Here is a 20,942-nt window from a genome sequence, read left to right on the forward strand (position 1 = left end):
ATGTCTGCAATACGCAATGCAATCAGGCTGTTGTCGTGTACACGAATGTCACCACGCAAGACCGCATCTTGCGGAATCAGTGCAAACTGAACATTTCAGAATTCCTCACAACTTCCCACATTATACAGCATTAACTATCACTTTTGACCATCTCCTCCTGCTAAATTTAAAAAAGGATGCTACAGAATCAAGACCTTAATCACAAGCCTCCAGAACTAATTGTTGTGCTAAGGAAAAGCATGGAAAAGCACAGAAAAGGAAGGAGGGGGAAGAATATTCAGCCAAAATGTAATGCCTAAGGTTCTTGCTAAGTGAAACTTTTGAAAGATGTTTTCCCTAACCAATTTTCTCTCCTCCTGAAGGAGTTCACTCTTTGCTGGGATACAGCTCCAGTCATGCCTGGGGCCCTCCAGTATCTCACTCAAGTAGCCACGCCAGCGTAAGCCTTGACAGCGAGTGTTGGCATGCTATTCAACCTTGCAGTCACAGCCGAGCTCAAACCCGCAACGGCCTGATGCCCACACGTACAATTCCCAACGGAGATCGCTGGATAGCAGGCAGGTGCTGAAACCCAGGAAGGATTGCTGTTCGCTAAGTCAATGCCAATTATAATGCCCCTACAGCTGCACTAGCCGAGATCAGCTGACTCACCAAAGATCAGGGATCAAATCTGGGACTGTCCTGTCTGTACGGTTCAGCTAAGTCTCGCTTTTTTTTTTGGGGGGGGGGGGGGGGGGGGGGGGAGGGGAGGAGAGAGAAAGAACAGGATGACAACACACATTTCCAAGTGAATCATGCCTGATGGCCGACTGTGTCTTCCAATTTGAAGCAGTGAGACTAGGCACTTTAACGTGGCAGGAGGCCACAAGTAATGTTGAGATTTAGCCGTGCCTTAAAAGTGTTACAACTGTACTCATATGTTCATGAAGATGTTAAATTGGAAGACATCTGCCTTCATTGTACAGGACAATTGGAAATAAGGGGAAATGACAGCTGTGTTTTACCAAAGAAAAACTCAGGCTTTCTACAATGTCTGGCTGTTACTTATTTACAAACATCTCTGGTGTACCTGATACCCGCCATCTGCGACACTTCAGAAATTTGTTACTATGCCATGAAAATAATGAAATTTGAAACCTACACAAATTACTCCAAGTTGAAGAGGTTATGAGAATTTACTCAATCTTCACGTATAATATGTACTACCCACCCCCCCCAAAAAAGTGCGCATTCTAAACAGATATTAACCTGTACCTAAAATACTATTTTCCCCCCTAAAAGTCACAGCCCAAGGCAGGAAGAGTGTGTGCACTATACACTGCAATATTCTTCAGATCTACAATGACGACTTACACCCACATCATTACATAAGTTACTATTTTTCCACAGGTCACAAAGGCATTATTCTAAAGCATTTTGTTCAGTGATAAAGGCAAGTATTTAGCTTAATTATACCAATCATTTGGAGCTTATCAACAGCAACTTTTAGAATGGTGCAATAAACACAATCGACTTGAGAATTCCTGCTCCACACTTATTTCACTGCAGCTGTAGCACAGATTGTACTTTTCCTATGAACAAGAAACTAACCAAACGATCAAAAATGTTTACCTAAAGCATTAAAATTCTGTCAAGAATGCAAAACTGTGAAATAGGGAACGAACAGCTGGCTGTGATGACAATGCAGTAACCTTGCCAAAGGATCAGACGGGTTTATATATAGAGCAGGCGCGGAGGAGTGACAACAAAAGGCAATAATCTCATTAAGGGATTGAGCCGTAACTGTGAATCTTGAATTACAGCCATCATCTGAACCCAGAGATTAGACTACAGCCGTGGTATTTTGAAAAATATCTTATCGCAGAGCTCGTGGTTGACGGGAAATGTTCCACTTTGGGTAGTTTTATTGCCAATAGCTGGCAATTCAATGTCACCAATGGGCTTGTAGATCTGCAGTGAAGATTAACAATTGTGACAACAGGGTGAGTTTGAGTGATAATCAACAATTGAGAAATAAACTGCCAGACTACAACATTCAGTTGTAAATTTGAACCCTACCAACTTGTTAAAATGATTTGAACATGGGATGAAGTGGACAAATGTAATAAAGTAATTCTTTTTAGAACAATTTTTAAAGCTACCCATTTAGGTAGCTTAAAATGCATTTAACAATAATTAGCATGGACAGTCATTATTTGAAACAGGAAGCAAAAGAGCCAAATTTAAAATTATAAAGCAGGTGCCATACATGGTGTATGACTCAGTTAAGATAACAACGATGATCAGATGAGATATTTAGATTCCATCTCAGTGCTTTACTTCTTCAGTCAGATGTAACAATGGAGGATGGCGTAACAATCACAGCTGGCCGATTAATGTAACCAGAAATATACATAAGACTCAGTTACACATAGGTGCTTGTTGGGGATCATACGAAGGATGCAGATGAGGCTTTCTACTTGTGACAGCACACAGTGCAGTTAACATGCCCTAGCAAGAGATTCCCTTTAGCTCCATTGGTCCAGGCCCACACTCTCTCCCAATGATTGGCTGTAGAAATGTATTCAATGCAACCTAGTGGGTCAGGTTTTACTTCAAAGATTATGGTGAATGTTCTACACAAGTAATAACTGCAGAGCCACAATGTGCGCCCTTATTAACAAAGCATTAGAGGCATTATTCATCTACAAGGGGTAAACAGTATGGAGTATGAACAGGAGGTGCACAACTTGCGACATGGCTTTTACTCGATAACATACCTAGAATAGTTACACTTTCCTTTTCACATTATCTATACTAAAAATCTTCCATCTGTATGCACTTCCTGGGTATAAAATCTTACTTCCTATTGTGTTTTCATCACACCTTTGTGCCAACTTTTCCCATTAAAAATTCCTACGTCCACATTTATAATGGAAACTGCCTATGTAAACTTGTCACACTCCTGTCAGTAATTGCACTGTAGCACCTCAGTTTTGCATCTCCCAACTCCTCAGCCTGTGCTACAGAGAAATATCTTACTAAAAATCTTACATCTGCACACCCTGGGCACGTTAACTCCCATCCTCTCAACCCTGCTTCACCGGAAACTTTACTTGGTCCACACCATGGGGCATCAACTAGCTTCCAAAGATCAGAACTACAAATGAAAAGTTCTCAAAGATCTTTAATTATACAAAAAACAAAACCACTAATAGGTGAAGACCTTGCCTAGGTGGAATTTTTGCACAGGTGTCAATTAGGGATTTTTCTTCTTGAAGCAGCTTTTTCTATAATGCCTCCAGCTTAAATGCATCCTTCTAACACCATGCAGACATAAAAACAAGTATACAATTTTCCATTAAAGTTAAGAATTTTGAATAGTTCCCCCAACACCTTTCACCCCACTGCTTTAACCCTATAAAACAGCACCCTTTCACTAGGAACATTAAGTGCTGCCTAGTTTGTATCAATGGCCCTGGCTCCTTATTTAAAGTTAATTTGATTAAAAATATAAAAAAGGAAGAATTAGACTTAAAAGATTTAGGCAGACTTTTCATGCTAAGTGCTATTACAATATGGAAACCAAGTCAATCACAACATTTAAGAGAATTAAAGACCTGAAGAAAAATATTGAAGTGCAAGGAAATGGGATTGGAGTTGATAGCTCCAATGTGGAGCAGGCACTGACAAAAACGACGGGCGAATGGCCTACTTCTGTGCTGAAATTTCTACGGTTAAAAAGGGACAGTCACCTGATGGGTTAATCTCTCAGAAGTCTATTTGCATTTTAATAAAAGGGAAGACAATTATCCTTTGAGCACTTCAGTTGCAGCAGGACAAAACTTACTCAGGACGTGACATTTATTTTATGTTATGCTTTTCCTTTGAAATTTCAAACCATCAGTGGTCCAAGAACACTGATGGTTTGAATTTATTTACTGACACAATCAAGCATCTTTTATGATAATGCTGCTTTAAATCTTAAATTTATTTGTGAATTTTCCATGCAAAGCTTAAGGATGTCATTACTAAGGAACAGAAAACTTTTCCTGCCTTAATCAGTCAGTATTGGCACAGAGCAATCCCAGGTCAGGTTCAGTACAGCAAAATGCTGAGTGAAGATTCCTCTACCTTGCAAACTAATTAACTTGTGCTCAACTTCAAGAGCACCCCCTACTGCACTGATGTGATATTTCTGTTTCCCTCACCAGCCCGGCGTAAATTAAACTGCCAAATTAGTGTCAATTGCACCAAATTTGGAGTATAGAATTACAGAATAGAATCATAGAATGGTTACAGCACAGAAGGCGGCCATTCGGCCCATCGAGTCCGTGCCGGTTCTCTGTAAGAGCAATCCAGCTGGTCCCACACCTCTGCCCTTTCCCTGTAGTCCTGCAATTTTGCTCCCTTCAAGTATTTATCCAATTCCCTTTTGAAAGCCACGATTGAATCTGCCTCCACCATCCCCTCAGGCTGTGTGCATTCCAGATCATAACCACTCGCTGTGTAATTTTTTTTTTCCTCATGTCGCCTTTGGTTCTTTTGCCAATCACCTTAAATTTATGTCCTCTGTTTCTTGACCCTCCTGCCAATGGGTCTACTCTGTCTAGACCCTTCATGATTTTGAAAACCTCTATCAAATCTCCTCGCAACCTTCTCTGTTCCAAGGAGAACCACCCCAGTTTCTCCAGTCTATCCATATAACTGAAGTCCCTTATCCCTGTAATCATTCTAGTAAATCTCTTCTGCATCCTCTCTAAAGCCTTAACATCAGTCCTAAAGTGCAGTGCCCAGAAGTAGATACAATACTCCAGTTGTGGCCGAACCAGTGTCCTATAAAAGGTTCATGACTTCCTTGCTTTTGTACTCTATGCCTCTATTTAAAAAGCCCAGGATCCCTTATGTTTGCTTAACCGCTTTCTCAACCTGCCCTGCCATCTTCACCGATTTGTGTACATATACCTCCAGATCTCTCTGTTCCTGCACCTCTATTAGAACTGTACCCTTTAGTTTATATTGCCTCTCCTTGATCGTCTTACCAAAATGTATCACTTCGCAAGTATCTGCGTTAAATTTCATCTGCCACACTGTTCACTACCCTTTCTAGTTTTGAGTCATCTGCAAATTTTGAAATTGTGCCCTCTGTGAGGTTAAGAATGCCCAACTCATTTTATGTAGATTCTTACCATCAGAGGAGAGGGGGACACTTGTAAATCTGTCTGGATTCAAACCTATGTCTTACATATGAAGGGCTGTTTTTTTTAAAAAAAACAGATCAGAGGCAGCCGAAGTAAGTTCAATAAATGGAGAAAAAAAGTTACAAAACTTATAGAAACAGTGTGAACATCCCAAAAGAACCATGTTTGCTGGTAAAAGAATATGCAAGTGACAATTTCTTTGCGTATTAATAATCCTTAGCTACTAAAGAAACAGCACTCTACAATTAGCACAAGATATGGATTAACTAATGCTTTAAAGAATGACTGTCACCATAACCCCTTAAAAAATTATCAACATCCTTTTGTTTTGTTCCATCCCTTTATCACCACTGTACAGTTTTGATCTCCTTACCTAAGGAAGGATATACTTGTCTTAGAGGCGGTGCAGCAAAGGTTCACTAAATTCCTGGGATGAGAGGGTTGTCCTTTGAAGCAAGGTTGAGTAGAATGGGCCTATACTCCCTGGAGTTTAGAAGAACGAGAGGTGATCTGATTGAAACATATAATATTATGAGGGAGCTTGACAGGGTAGATGCCAAGAGGTTGTTTCTCCTGGCTGAAGAGTCTAGAACTAGGAGGCATAGTCACAGGATAAGGAATCAGCCATAAGACTGAGATGAGGAGGAATTTCTTCACTCAGAGGGTTGTGAATCTTTGGAATTCTCTACCCCAGAGGCTGTGGATGCTTAGTCTTTGAGTATATTCAAGGCTCAGATAGACAGACTTCTGGACTCCAGGGGAATCAAAGGATATGGGGATTGGGCAGGAAAGAGTTGAGGTTGAAGATCAGCCATGATCTGATTGAATCTCGAAGGGCCACATGGCCTACTCCCACTCCTATTTCTTATGTTTAATTTAAACAAAGAATGTCGACATCATTGGGGGCACTGGCTTAAAGCAGTTTCTTGGAAAACTGCAGAGGAATGGAATTAGCCGTAGTCATAAATCCAGTGATTTCCCCAGTAATCGGTGTATATTAATTCTGCTCCATCATACTCAAAAACTTCCTTTCAAGTAAACCATCCCCTCCAAAAACTCTCCACACTCTTAAAAATATTGAAGAAAAATAAAAAGGTGGTAACCGGTAGCTGCCCACGGCATTCACAATTAGACAGGCTAGTGTCTAGAGGCGCAAGGATTTTACTTTTATTCATGTATTTACAGGGTAGTGAACTATTAAAAATCTCCCCTACCCCACAAAAAAGGTTAATAAAGAAAGATTAGTATAGGATCACTCAAAGAGTTCTCCTATAGACAATCTTTAAAAAAAATGTTTTAATTGGAATGTGCACACCAAGAAACTCAAAACAAGTGGATTATGAATACTACTGAATAGTAAGATTGATAAAACTTCACAGCAAGTCACCTGCTGCTGAGTATAGTACAATACTGTACTGAGCTAAATACAAGATGTTCCAACGTACAACTACGTAGTTTGAATGCATATCTTGGCTCACTGTGAACCCCTTGTGTATGTGGATCGAGTGATGCTGCCCCATTTGTATTGCTGACTCTCAGCGAAGCAACTCCTATTTGTTATATTAAAAAGGTGGTTTACATATTTTAACTTCTGATTTGTGTGGTAAATCAAATCTAACGAGGCCACAGATTTGATAAAATGTTCAGACTCTGCATCTTCAAATAAAAGCCAATCCCAACAGATAGATTCCCTGAAACCAGAGTCAGTTCAGAGTGCAGCAGAAATTGTTCCATCTACAATGCTTGAAGCTGCCACTTGTTACTTACACAAATTAGTCCTTTGATTGCAGATCCAGGACAGACAGCATCCACACCACTAGAGATCAGACATCTGCACAATAGCAGCGACTTTACTTGCATCCTTTGCAGTATAATCAATGGCTCACTCCATCACAACAAACAACTTGCATCACACCAATCCCAGTCAAATCTAGATCAGCTATCTAATTGCCACAAGCCAATAAGCTTAGTGATGCTATGAAGCAAGTGAAAGGAGGGGCAAGGCTCCAAGCCAATTGGGTTTTATTCGCAACTGGAAGACTTCTAAAAGAGGAAAGTGAATTTAATTGCAAAATCAGTTTGGTGATGGGCTCCACTTTAGTGTTTGACAAAGACTTATACAGATATATTTATATTACAAACATATGTGCCTTTGTTTAAGAAGGGCGGCAGGAAAAAGCCTGGGAACTACAGACCGGTGAGCCTGACATCTGTAGTGGGTAAGTTGTTAGAGGGTATTCTGAGAGACAGGATCTACAGGCATTTGGAGAGGCAGGGACTGATTAGGAACAGTCAGCATGGTTTTGTGAGAGGAAAATCATGTCTCACGAATTTGATTGAGTTTTTTGAAGGGGTAACACAAGATGATAGATGAGGGCTGTGCAGTAGACGTGGTCTACATGGACTTTAGCAAAGCCTTTGACAAGGTACCGCATGGTAGGTTGTTACATAAGGTTAAATCTCACGGGATCCAAGGTGAGGTAGCCAATTGGATACAAAATTGGCTTGACGACAGAAGACAGAGGGTGGTTGTAGAGGGTTGTTTTTCAAACTGGAGGCCTGTGACCAGCGGTGTGCCTCAGGGATCGGTGCTGGGTCCGCTGTTATTTGTTATTTATATTAATGATTTGGATGAGAATTTAGGAGGCATGGTTAGTAAGTTTGCAGATGACACCAAGATTGGTGGCATTGTGGACAGTGAAGAAGGTTATCTAGGATTGCAACGGGATCTTGATAAATTGGTCCAGTGGGCCGAACGGCAGATGGAGTTTAATTTAGATAAATGTGAGGTGATGCATTTTGGTAGATCGAATCGGGCCAGGACCTACTCCGTTAATGGTAGGGCGTTGGGGAGAGTTATAGAACAAAGAGATCTAGGAGTACAGGTTCATAGCTCCTTGAAAGTGGAGTCACAGGTGGATAGGGTGGTGAAGAAGGCATTCGGCATGCTTGGTTTCATTGGTGAGAACATTGAATGCAGGAGTTGGGATGTCTTGTTGAAGTTGTACAAGACATTAGTAAGGCCACACTTGGAATACTGTGTATAGTTCTGGTCACCCTATTATAGAAAGGATATTATTAAACTGGAAAGAGTGCAGAAAAGATTTACTAGGATGCTACCGGGACTTGATGGTTTGACTTATAGGGAGAGGTTGGATAGACTGAGACTTTTTTCCCTGGAGAGTAGGAGGTTTAGGGGTGATCTTATACAAGTCTATAAAATAATGAGGGGCATAGATAAGGTAGATAGTCAAAATCTTTTCCCAAAGGTAGGGGAGTCTATAACGAGGGGCACAGATTTAAGGTGAGAGGGGAGAGATACAAAAGGGTCCAGAGGGGCAATTTTTTCACTCAAAGGGTGGTGAGTGTCTGGAACGAGCTGCCAGAGGCAGTAGTAGAGGCGGGTACAATTTTGTCTTTTAAAAAGCATTTGGACAGTTACATGGGTAAGATGGGTATAGAGGGATATGGGCCAAGTGCAGGCAATTGGGACTAGCTTAGTGGTATAAACTGGGCGACATGGACATGTTGGGCCGAAGGGCCTGTTTCCATGTTGTAAACTTCTATGATTCTATATCAATGTTCATTTGATTCTTACATCTATAACCAGTAGCTGTGGATTGAATACAGCTGATTGGGATGCCCTCTATACTGGCTATTTGCCCATGGTTTCTGTAATAGTCCATAAGTTCCAATGCTGATAGAAACCATCTTCCCAAATGAAGGAGCTCCTCTGTACTAGTCATTTTTCCCGTTAGTTCACAGCTGTACAAAAATCTCCAACGTCTAAAACTGTTACTACATCCTACAAAATTGAACTATGAATCAGGCACTCCAATACCTTCCATAATGACAGACATGGATGTAAGATCAATTAATATATTTGAAGTTTATGGGGAGAAAAAATGATGCAATGCATTTTGTGTTACTGTCAAGTTTCCTCTTGCACAGACCAATAAAATCACTAGAATTTCAGTAAAGAAAAAAGATGAATGCACAAAGTGTTCATGGCATCTATCTGAATTGTGGAAAACACCAAGGGGTTCAAATACAGATTTTGTCTTCCAAACATGGGTTGTGTCTAGAGAATGGATTTCTAAGTTGTTCAATGCTTAGGTGAAGTACTAGTTGTGGGGACAAATTCAGAACATATTGCACATTAAATCATCGTCACATAAATGCAATTTATCCTATAGCGTATAGGTACCATTGTGCTAAATAATCAGAACGACACCATCAGATTTCCTGGTGAACCAAGTATAAGGGTAGAATCCAAGATGCTTGATTATTTTAAGGTCCAGTTATGCATGATATTCTTCCTCATACAAACTTAACTACTGAGTAATTACCTGCTGCAGCTCAGCCAGACAAGCCAATCCACTGGCAGTTGAAAGCCTGGCATAGCAAAACCACATATGTATTTGTTCCAAATTTGTAGCTGCTGCATTTCAAAACACAATATAATGGGTTATTTACAGTAATCATACAATCCAGTAAAACTACTGCCTCTTCCCTATGGTGCAGATTTGGGCCATAAAACCAGCTTGTACTTGTTTCTTAAAGACAGACTGCAAGCATTACAAACAAGTGTAACCAAGACATATGGCGCAAATAATATTGGATAATTTCTTAAGCATCAAAATTTCAATTACTGTTATTTTCACTGCACTGTTAGATTTTCACTAGATTTAGCAAAGCTGAGCCAATAAGAATTGCTTTCACAACCTCAGGACGTCCCAAAGTACTTTACAGCCAATGAAGAACTCTGAAGTGCAGTCACTGTTGTAATGTATGAAACCCAGCAGCCAATTTGCGCAGAGCAAGGTTCCACAAACAGGAATGAGATAATGACCATATCAACTGTTTAGTGCTGTTGGTTGAGGGATAAATATTGGCCAGGACGCCGGGGAGAACTTAGTGTCAAAAGATTTTTTACGTTCTGTGAGGGCAGACTCGGTTTAACGTTTCATCCGAAAGACAACACCTCCAATAGTGCAACACTCCCTCAAGCACTGCATTGAAGTGTCAGCCTAGATTATGTACTCAAGTCTCTGGAGTGGGACTTGAACCCACAATCTTTTGACTCAGAGGCGAGAGTGCCATCACTGAGCCACGGCTGACACTAATCCTTCAGCCTGTTGTACCTTACTTTTTAAAAAACTTTTAATCCTAGGTCTCAGCATTGTGAATTGCTGCTTTGTATTTTTAAAACATCACTTCTGCCACAGCCTGGATAGTGAACAGTAAATCTATTAATCTCAGAACTGCCAGACTCCACTGGGTTCATAGAGGGAGATTTACAGCAACTTCTGTTGAATTCAGGAAGAGGAGGAAGAAAAGCTGGCCAGAAGTCCCTATACCAGTTACACATCCTTCCTAGCAATGACCAAGGAGAGAGAGAGGTTTTCATACTGGACTGCCTCATCCATCAGACTGAGCATAGCAGGGGCATAAGATTAACCTGAGGGTTAAGAAAATAAGATGAAAATTAAAATAAAGGAAAAAACAGATTTCTCCCAGAACAAATGCTGATGTTTGTACACAGTGACAAGCAGCAACCTCAACATGGTCCAAAAAGCCTCCTTTGCTCAGGACAGACAAAAGAATCATGGCCTAAGAGGAAAACCAGGTGCCCTACTCCTGGTGTCTGCCAATGCCAGACCGACTACTAGGAGATATGGGACTGTGGCATAAGTTAATCCTCCCTCCCTGACCTCTGCTATTTATCACCTCACTGCCACAACCAAAATCAGAATTGCACAATGTGAGGAACCATACAGACCCTTTATCCAGCTGAACTGAAGCCTCAGTTGTGAAAGCATTGAATGAGGATACTGGAAATTAGCTAAACTCCCATGAAAGTACATAATTAAACTCTATCAAAGACTAGAGGAAGGTTGAGATGACAAAAATATTTGCATGTTTAAGCCCCCTAAAATCACCAACATTTTGTTCCAAAGGAACTTGCTACATAGCACAAATTCAACTCAAGCCACAAAATCAATACAGAATGCACACAGTGCCAAGATGGCCACTGGTCCAGGCTGTGAGTACTCAACATGTAAAATGCTCCATTATACCATTTTTGGTGGTGGCCAAATAACCACCGTGATTATTGTCCTACCTCCTTGTACAACCATCACATTCAGCGATCACAACAGGACAGGGAAACTCTCCCCTAGAATCACATTCGACAGATGAAATAACCACTCTGAAAAGTTCCAAACCATGTACTGAAATTCCAATGGTATTGCCATTTTTTTAAAACACAGAAACCCCAACCAAAATAAACTGATCATTTAACACAGCTCTGAATACAAGATATTCACCAAGCAACATTGAACATAAACACCAACCCAAAAATCTTAAAATAAGCAACTCAAAAGAAAAACAAGTCATAACGGAACATTTCGGAAGAAGAAACTGTAACTTGTAACTGCAGACTTGAAATAGGTTTTACACAATTGTAAATCAGATTCAGGTTAATTGCATCTTTTCAAGGATTACACAAACATTAAAAAACAGCAACATTTACACAAGCCCTCGTCATTAAAATGCAATAGTTTGAACAGTAAACCAAGCATACTCTTACACAATTACTTCATGGTTCAGCATATTATAAACCAGGAGACCTTCTGTACTAAATTGCTTTAGTTCTTGAATACAGATTATCTGAAATGTGATCAGAAAGAATATCATTGCAATGTTAATTTGCTCAAAACACAGCAGACTGTAACACAATATTGTTCACAGGACAGGATCTTGCAATTTTATCAGCATAGCAAGTAAAATGAAACTAACAGTGCTACAAAACAAACTCAGATTGTTAAATAGTAAACTTGCACCGCTTTATACATCACCCCTAAACAAGTCAATTAACAGTGAACAAAGCTCATAAATTCCAAGCTCAGTAAACAAAATTATGCTTCAAATGCTACTTGGATTGAAAAATTACATGGCCTTGCCAAATACATCATTCATTTTCAAACAAAATCATTCAAGATCAACTGATCAAAATTTGTTCTGCAACAGAGCAATATCAACTACAAGAATCTTTAGCCCTCATTTACACGTCACTGCAAATTAAAACATTCTCCGTTCCAAATATTTCAGTTCTTTATTGCCATAGTAACAAAGATGCTGTAGAGCTGAGAACACAGGCATATTCTGAAAACTACAAACAAAGCTCAGTGTTTGTTACATAAATTCAAAAAACACACAAAGCTGATCAAAAATTAAAAAAACATGCATTTCGGACCAAGGCAGACAACATACCACTGCTTCCACAATCGTTTAGAAATCCAGGTCCTTGCACAGCCATCATCAGCAAACCAGTTTCACACTCTTAACAATCCAGAAGCTTCTTAACCCTTTCGAGAATTAAGTGCTCTCTGCAACTTTCAAATTGAACTCATCATATTACACACACAAATTCTGTACATTTCTCATTTGAAAGCTGGTCATATGCAGGGAGTATCTTGGAACAGTTAATTCATCTCTGTTGCAGAAATGCTACAGTAATTCTTAAAAAGGTTAAGGAAAAAGATTTCACACTGAAAGGCAGGATTTTTCTTTTGTTCTGGTACTGATCTTTTAGACAGATAGAAGAACACTACATCTTTAAGCAAGTCTGAGAAAACAAGCAACATTCACACAATGAAAAATCCTTCTACAACCAAAATCAATTCTGAATAAAAATGTCAATCTAACTCAAAGGCACAAATTCAGTCTACGTTTTCAAATCCTTTTAGTTAGGAAAAAAGTTTTTTTCCCAAAATGTTATTAACTGAAGTTGTGGAGGAGGATTTCAACAACACTAAAAAAGGGTCATATTCCAAGATCATCTTTTGAACTGCTTATTTCTCATACATATAGAAAATGTACTTGTTACCAGGCCATTGAAAATTGCAAGACTCTTGGCATGTTTTACCTGCAAATTTAAGACAAATTAAGCTTTAGCCATTCCCCTTCTCTTTAAATATTCCATCTGTCAACAATGAAGGATCTTGCAATTCGGTCTCTCTCAGACCAAGATGTCAAAGAAACCCCATGCACAGCAGATTTAAGTCGTTCGAATTCAGTCTGTACATACTCCAGTAACATCTTTTGAGGTCAAACACTTGCTAGTCATAATAGTGTTAAGACTGGAGTGAGGGTAATTTTCCTCATGATGCACAATTACTGCTTTTAACAACTAATTTCTATTTATATTTTGGCAGTGTAGGGAAAAAGATTGTTAAAACATCTTTATATCCTTGTGTAAAAGGAAAATAATCTACCAGTAAATGACACCATTTGGAGAAACTGAAAACTGCCTAGAAAATACCCTTTTGCATGATTATTGGAGAAAAATGTTCCTTTAACACAGACAGAAATCCTCAGGGTGGTACTGGGCTTTACAACTTAGGAAGTCTCAGGTTTGATCCATGGTCTGATTTCAACAAGGGAAAATTTAGGGGTGCTACAACTGGCATGCAGGCTTTTTCTTTCGGGGGTGGCAGGGGAAAAGAGAGGAGTCATAGAGTCATAGAGTTATACAGCACGAATAGAGGCCCTTCGGCCCATCGTGTCCGCGCCAGCCATCAGCCCTGTCTACTCTAATCCCATATTCCAGCATTTGGTCCGTAGCCTTGTATGCTATGGCATTTCAAGTGCTCATCCAAATGCTTCTTGAATGTTGTGAGGGTTCCTGCCTCCACAACCCTTTCAGGCAGTGAGTTCCAGACTCCAACCACCCTTAGAGACCAAGAGAAGAGCTGGGTAGGGAAACATTTACACTGGTCGCTATTCAATGACCTGCTGGTTACGTAGGTTAGGATAGAGTTGGCTCAGGTGTGATGTGATCTGCACTGTATTAGCATGCTGTTATTTTTTAAAAATTAATTCTCGGAATGTGGTTGTCACAGGCAAGGCTGGCATTTATTGCCCATCCCCGTGAACAAAAGATGCAACTGAGTAGCTTGCTAGGCCACTTCAGGGGGCAGTTAAGAGTCAACCAGGTTGGTGTTGGACTGGATTCGCATATTGGCTAGTCCAAGTAAGGGTGGTAGGTTTCCTTCCATAAAGGACATTAACAAATCAGTTGTCAGCTTTTTTTAAACTGAATTCAAATTCTCAAACTGCCGTGGTGGGATCTGAACTCTCATTCTATGGATCATTAGTCCAGGCCTCTGGATTACTAGTTCCAGTAACATAACCACTACATTACCGTTCCTCTAATGCATAAACAATCGTCATTCGGATGGAAAAATAAAAGGCAGACATCCCTCCTGCTGACATGCTTTTAACAGTGCAAAAATGTACAAGATGGCAGAGGTTTCGACCCTAGCTGCAAATAATAAGATCTTGCTGAATTCCTCCAGTCAGTTGCAGGAATTCCTAGTTATACAATATTGAGAATAAACCACAAATTCAATTTCCAGCACTGTAACTGCATGGACATTTCCAGCTATCAAACATTATTGATCTAAGATGACCACTTGTTTTTTAAATAGCTAAAATTAATCTGACTTGCTAATATATACAACGTAATTTTTGAATCTCATCCAAGTGCATTTTTCTGGCTCCAGGTTGGCATCAGATGTCACAGGAGGGAGTATAATGGTCTGCTCCAGAAAAAGATGTCAGTAAAAATCAATGAATGAAGTGAAGAAGCAAACTGGAAAATTAGGGATCCTAATTTTTTAAAAACATACATTATATATTTTATAGCAATCTTTCTACATTACGAAGCTAAGACCTTGCATCAATAGCAGTTAAAGGACACTGCATCCTATATCAGTCAGGCCTTATATAACCATATTACCAAAGCATGACAATCAGTCCAAATCATACAGCACATACCTCCTCTATCTTTCAACGCCACTTGCCAGCAATTTAGAAAGCAGAATTGGACCAAAATAATTCATGTGCTCAGGATTAATGCCTATAAAAGAAGGCTGGATGGGAAAAATAATAGTTTACAACAGAATTGCAAACAATTCACACACATCAAATTTCTTTCTTCTAAATAAAACACTGACAAATATTTTGGCAAACCATGTACACACAAGGATTGGTTTCAGTAATCCAGCAATTCCAAAGGGGAGAAGAACAACTCGTGAAATTAAATTTAATGAACAGAGAAATCACAGGCCATGATTTCTCAAGATGCACCCCCTGCCAGAAGAGCCGGATCGTGGAATCGGCCCATAACGAACATCACTACCACAGAACTGCAACTCCCACAACTGAACAGCCTGCCAGCACTCTCAAGTGAAGAGTGGCCACCTGGGCATGGCAAGACACCAGCACCCATGGAGATGCATCTCAGTGCAAGTCAATGCTTTCAGAAGGCAAGGGAGAAAACCTGGGAAAAGGGGAGGAGACGAGACATGGGGTTGGGTGCAGAATAAAACTCCCTCTGCAGTGCCTCAATCAAAATGCCTTGCAACAGGATGAACATTTCTACTAATAGCACGATATCCATTTTCAAACCACAAGATAAAAAAAACCTTATTTTTAATTCCATATACGAACACACCGTAGCTTAAATATTCAGCTTATTCTAACGTTTGTTTTCCTTTTACCCACACACTAAGGAAAATGCTGCACTGAATAAAAATTTCCCCAACAACCACAATTCCATCAATGGAACAGATGGCCCAAAATAACCAATTAAAACAGTGCCCGTAGTTGCAATGCAAAAGCAAGGGTAGAACCAACTGTGTTTAATAGTCAACAGTCAGGTCTTCAACGACATCACCGCGAGCCTCAGCACCTTTATCTCCAGTAAGCCTGCCTTATTTGTACTCCAATTTGGCTTAATCGGTTTAAAAACCTATATTTTTATTTAGACTTGGGAGTATAGTTCGTGACACATTGGGATCCAACGGACATTTATTTGATGGAAAGACTGAATATAATGCACAAGTCCTGCACAAATGACATATTCAATGGGTACCTAATGAAATTCCTGTTAGCTGCACCACCCATCTTGAAGAGCAACTTGATTGAGATTGGTTTACTCAGCACCTTGTAATTAGTGGAAAGAGAAGATACATTCCTATTAATCTGGTCAAGATTTCAATCCTGTTCTTGGTGAAAGGGTTATGTTTTAGACTGCTGTACCATCACACCCCCTTTAAATTTCCAATTTTAAATAAATTCAGTTCTTAAAGATGCAAAGGTGGGAGGGTGAAGAGAACAGAACCTAACTCCATATCTCATTGCGATGCTGCCCTTCTTGTCGGTCAAGAGAGCGGCACAAAGCTATCGACAGCCAAAAATTCAAAATTCTTGACATAAACTCTTAAAATCATAGAAATTCAAACTCAGGAGGCCATTCAACCCACCAGGACTGTGCCAGCGCCACTTTGGAGCTACCTGATCTAATCAATTTCTGTGCTCTTTCTCTGTACCGTATATTTATCCACTTCTATTTTCAGAGATTGTGATCGGCTCAACATCAATGCTACAATTGGCAAAAGAACCAGAGGGGAAGATGAGGAGACATTTTTTGATGCAGCGAGCTGTTGTGATCTGGAATGCACTGCCTGAAAAGAGTGGTGGAAGCAGATTCAATAGTAACTTTCAAAAGGGAATTGGATAAATACCTGAAGGGGAAAAATTTGGACGGCTATGGGGAAAGAGTAGGGGAGTGGAACTAATTGGATAGCTCTTTCAAAGAGCCACATTGGGCCAAATGGCCTCCCTTCTGTGCTGAATGATTCTATGACTCTACCTGCCATAAAGCTTTCCAGATTCTAATAATTGTGTGTGTGTGTGTGTGTGTGTGGGGGGGGGGGGGGGAAGAAAAAAAATCAATTCTATGGTCATGACATTTGTTCTTGTAACTGAATTTGTAGAGGTCTGGAGAATCTCTGGTCTGAAGCGTCCATTGGCGCCACACATCGCAGTCCTGGACTAGCAGAAACTTGCATTACTGGAAATGACCAGATCAGAATACCCTACGAAAGGAGCACAGTGTAGGGTTAGGGTGCAGGCTAACCTAGAGAGGAGAAAGATGAAACTGTACCAAGGTTTTAAAAACTTGACACAAGGGCTTCACTGGTGGCTCATCAAGTTTACCTAGTAAGTTTTGAGCCATACAGACCAGGAAAATGGCAAGATCTTAGCCAGTGAGGCGGATGGAGGGTGGCAAATAAGATTCTGCCTGTTGAAAGTCTGTGCGCTCATAACAGGTGAAGATAGAATCAGGCTCGGACGTGACTCAGTCAAATAGCCCCGCTGACACTCACTATCGAGGTTTGTGCAAATAATGGCCACTTGGGCAAGGCACCAGAGGGTGCCCCGTGCCTACTGACCTATACCCAGCACGGAGTCAGCACCTTTGGTAGAAATGGGAAGAAAAAAAATATCGGCAGAGAAATTTCTTTTCTGGCACACTAGGAATGGCAAAAATCTTCAAATATTTAAATATTAATACATTCAAAAGGGCAGTCGATGTATTACAGTTCCTTTAAAATTGCCCGCAGTCCCTACACAATACATTTATTCTGAAATCAGCAGCATGGAAGCAGGAGCTTGTGCAACACACATTCCTCCACAGTCCACTTTTGCTATTCAAGATCAGGGCATTAAAAAATGTTTCATAGATTTAAGATTTCTAAAATCACAATTGCTGGAGTTTACTCTATTTTCTCAGTAGCTGCATCCCCTCGCCCTTGATTTCTTTTAGTCTGCATACTAGTCAAATATTTCTGTTCCTTCAATTTAAAATAAGTTTCAGACAATGCAAAGCCCAGGATCTTAGGCAATTATATTAATTTAAATAAAGGTGCATATGGAGCTTGTTACAGCACCCCAAATATCTTGTCAGTTTGCACCAGCCAGGATTCACCTGGAGCTAATATTAGCCTCCAATGATTTTAAATGTCTCCTTGCTAAGACTGCAACCGATACAAGCCATAGGCGCTATATGTATATTGTTTTCTTCCAAAAGGCACATTATTGATTAGGAGGCCAAATACTGCTTAGAACTAAAAAACTGGCAGTGAAGAATCTTTTTTTCCTGCACCTATCTAAAATTCAAAACCAAACACATGGCACAGATGATTCCAAACTAACTAAAGTTCCAAATTAACAACAGAGTCTACATAAACCTTTTACAAAGCCAAATTAGTACAAAGACTCACCATGATCCACAGTACCTAATTGGTGAACACAGCAACCAACCGTGCCTAATCAATCTGTGATCACCACACCATACACCTGAGTTCTAATAACAACAGTCTGTAGTAGCGCAAATGCCGCTGACTCTGCTCGATTCCAACAGTGATGGAACAGTTCCAAATGGTGCAAACAAAGGCATCTTCACTACTGTACTTTGGCACACTTAACTCACTAAGAACATGGTTTAAGATTTGCATCACATTAACTGTAAAAACCAGACAATTACTGCTTTCTTTTATACATATTAAAAAAACTTTTGTTTATAATAGCACACTCCATCAAATACACATTAGAAAAATAAAGCCATACACTGGAACCTTACACCTCAGTCACATTTAGTACAGTATATGAAAACAGGGTTATAAATGTGTTTTAAAGAACTCTAATTTATGTGATTCAAAAGGATAAGCAATACACAATTGCATAAGATCACTTTCTAAATACAGACTAAACACAATTAAAATGCACTCAATCAAAGCTGCTCCAGGGACAAGCTGATACAACAAAGTACACATTCTAACTAAGTTTCACCACAAGTAATGCAACAACAGACCAGACTTAGCTGACATCCATTTTACAGCAAGGCCCTAAATGAAGAAAATAAAACGTTAAAAATGCAAGCAGTATACAAATTGATTAAAATAAAATTATAGTAGGAGCAAGTCAAAAAGATAAGAAAATAAACAACCCAGATCACAAATCAGATCAGTCTGACAAAAACATGTGTAATGCACATCAGCTCCCTTCCTTTTGGCAAATACTTTGTTCTGCTCCAACTTCATTGTTTATACCCTTTAAGAGATTTTTTTTAAAAGCAACTAAATAAGCATCTGACTTCTTCTACACTCACTTAGCAAAGAAGAAGAATTCTATCTCTGTTCTGAAGTGATCTGGCCGATGATCCAACACATGCAGATAACTGAAAGGGATTCATACCATGACCATTGGATCAAATAGGCCTTGCAGCTTTTCAAAACGTGCAGTATCCACAAAAATAAAACCAGTAAATACCTGCAGATTATGAGACACACAATCTGAATCTTGAAATAGTTAAAAATGCCAATGTATTAATTTTGCCTTCAGAAAAAAAAAAGAAAAAGTACATGGGTGGTGCTGAAATCCTCCTTCGGTGTTAAAGATAATCAGAAATAAATATCACTGGCTGGTAAAATGCTAAAATACAACCTTAGAAGAGCTTTTTTTTTTTTGGGGGGGGGGGGGTGGTTTGAGTAACTAGCAGCAGCAGCACTGTTGCCCTGGGCAGTGGGAGACCCCCCCGCTCTCTATTAGTGACCCCCCCCCCGCCGCCGCCACGGAGTGGTCCCTCTTGATGCGCGTGCACGCTCTTTGTCTGCTCCCCAGCGCGCGCACGAGGCGCCGTCTCCCCCCTCGGAGAGGCCGGGCCGCCGCCACAGTGTGTAAAATAAAAAATAATTTTCTTTAAAAAAGGAGGGATTAACTGTACAATCCGACCGCCAGTGATCGGAGCGGCCGAGCCCCCGGAGGAAGAAGAGAAGGAGGAGACGGCGATTGGGGGGGGGGGGGGGGGTGGGGTTGGGAGGCCTACCCGGCCTGGTGCTGCCCCCGCGGCCTAGCTCCGGCTGCGAAACTCCGAGCGCCGAGGAAGAAGAAGAAAAAGAAAAGGCTTTTTTTTTGGGGAGTGGGGGATATAAAAAAAAAGAATCAGCACAACATCCCGCCCGCACGGCCGCAGGAAGGTTAGTTACCGAGCCCTTACCGGTGACACGGGATAAAAGGCTAAAGACTGGGGGTGGGTCTGAGGTAACCGAGCGGACGCCCTGCTGCTCTCGCCGCTCCCGCTCGTTTTCCTCACTCGGCAATCATGGCGGCGCTGCGGCCGGCTGGCCGGCGTCCTTACGTCATCGAGCTGCCCATACGTCATCGCGCTCTCCCCACCCCTCCCCTCCCCCCCCCCCCCACAGCCATGCTCTTTCGGCTAGGCGTCATCCGGGAGGGTTGGCAACCCTGCAACAAGAGCAACAATAACTTGCATTTATGCAGCGCCTGCTTCCACCTCCATTGCATCGCCGCTGAGACCCTCATCCATGTCTTTGTTTCCTCCAGACTGGACTATTTCCAATGCTCTCCTTGGCCGGCCTCCAACTTTCCACCCTCTTGAGCTCATCCAAAAACTCTGCTGCCCCGTTTCCTAACTCGCGCCAATTTAAAACAGAAATAGACAGTTTCCTAGAAGTAAAGGGAATTAGGGGTTTCGGGGAGCGGGCAGGAAATTGGACATGAAGCTGAGTTCGGATCGGTCAATGCCCTGTGGGTGGCAGAGCGGGCCCAGGGGCTGAGTGGCCGGGTCCTGCTCCTACTTCTTGTGTTCTTTAGATTTGAGGTTAGGATCAGATCAGCCCTGATCTTATTGAATGGCGGAGCAGGCTCGAGGGGCCGATTGGCCTACTCCTGCTCCTATTTCTTATGTTCTTATGTCCCGTTCACCCATCACCCCCCTGTGCTCGCTGACCTACGTTGGCTCCCGGTCCGGGAATGCTTCGATTTTAAAATTCTCATCCTTGTTTTCAATTCGCTCCATGGCCTCGCCCCTCCCTACCTCCAGCCCTA

General features: G+C 41.0%; 1 protein-coding gene across 3 annotated transcripts in view; it reads right to left on the bottom strand.

Moving 5' to 3' along the window:
• The window catches only part of cpne1 (copine I), a 102,405-nt gene extending 82,229 nt beyond the window's left edge, over nt 1–20,176 (bottom strand). For all 3 annotated transcript variants that reach the window (XM_068000171.1, XM_068000167.1, XM_068000172.1), the window contains exon 1: nt 20,092–20,176. The gene's annotated coding sequence lies outside the window, so the exon portion shown is untranslated. The remainder of the gene's footprint in view (nt 1–20,091) is intronic.
• Nucleotides 20,177–20,942: the final 766 nt, after the last annotated feature.

This window comes from Heptranchias perlo, chromosome 19, assembly GCF_035084215.1.
Source record: "Heptranchias perlo isolate sHepPer1 chromosome 19, sHepPer1.hap1, whole genome shotgun sequence".
Taxonomy (NCBI): domain Eukaryota; kingdom Metazoa; phylum Chordata; class Chondrichthyes; order Hexanchiformes; family Hexanchidae; genus Heptranchias; species Heptranchias perlo.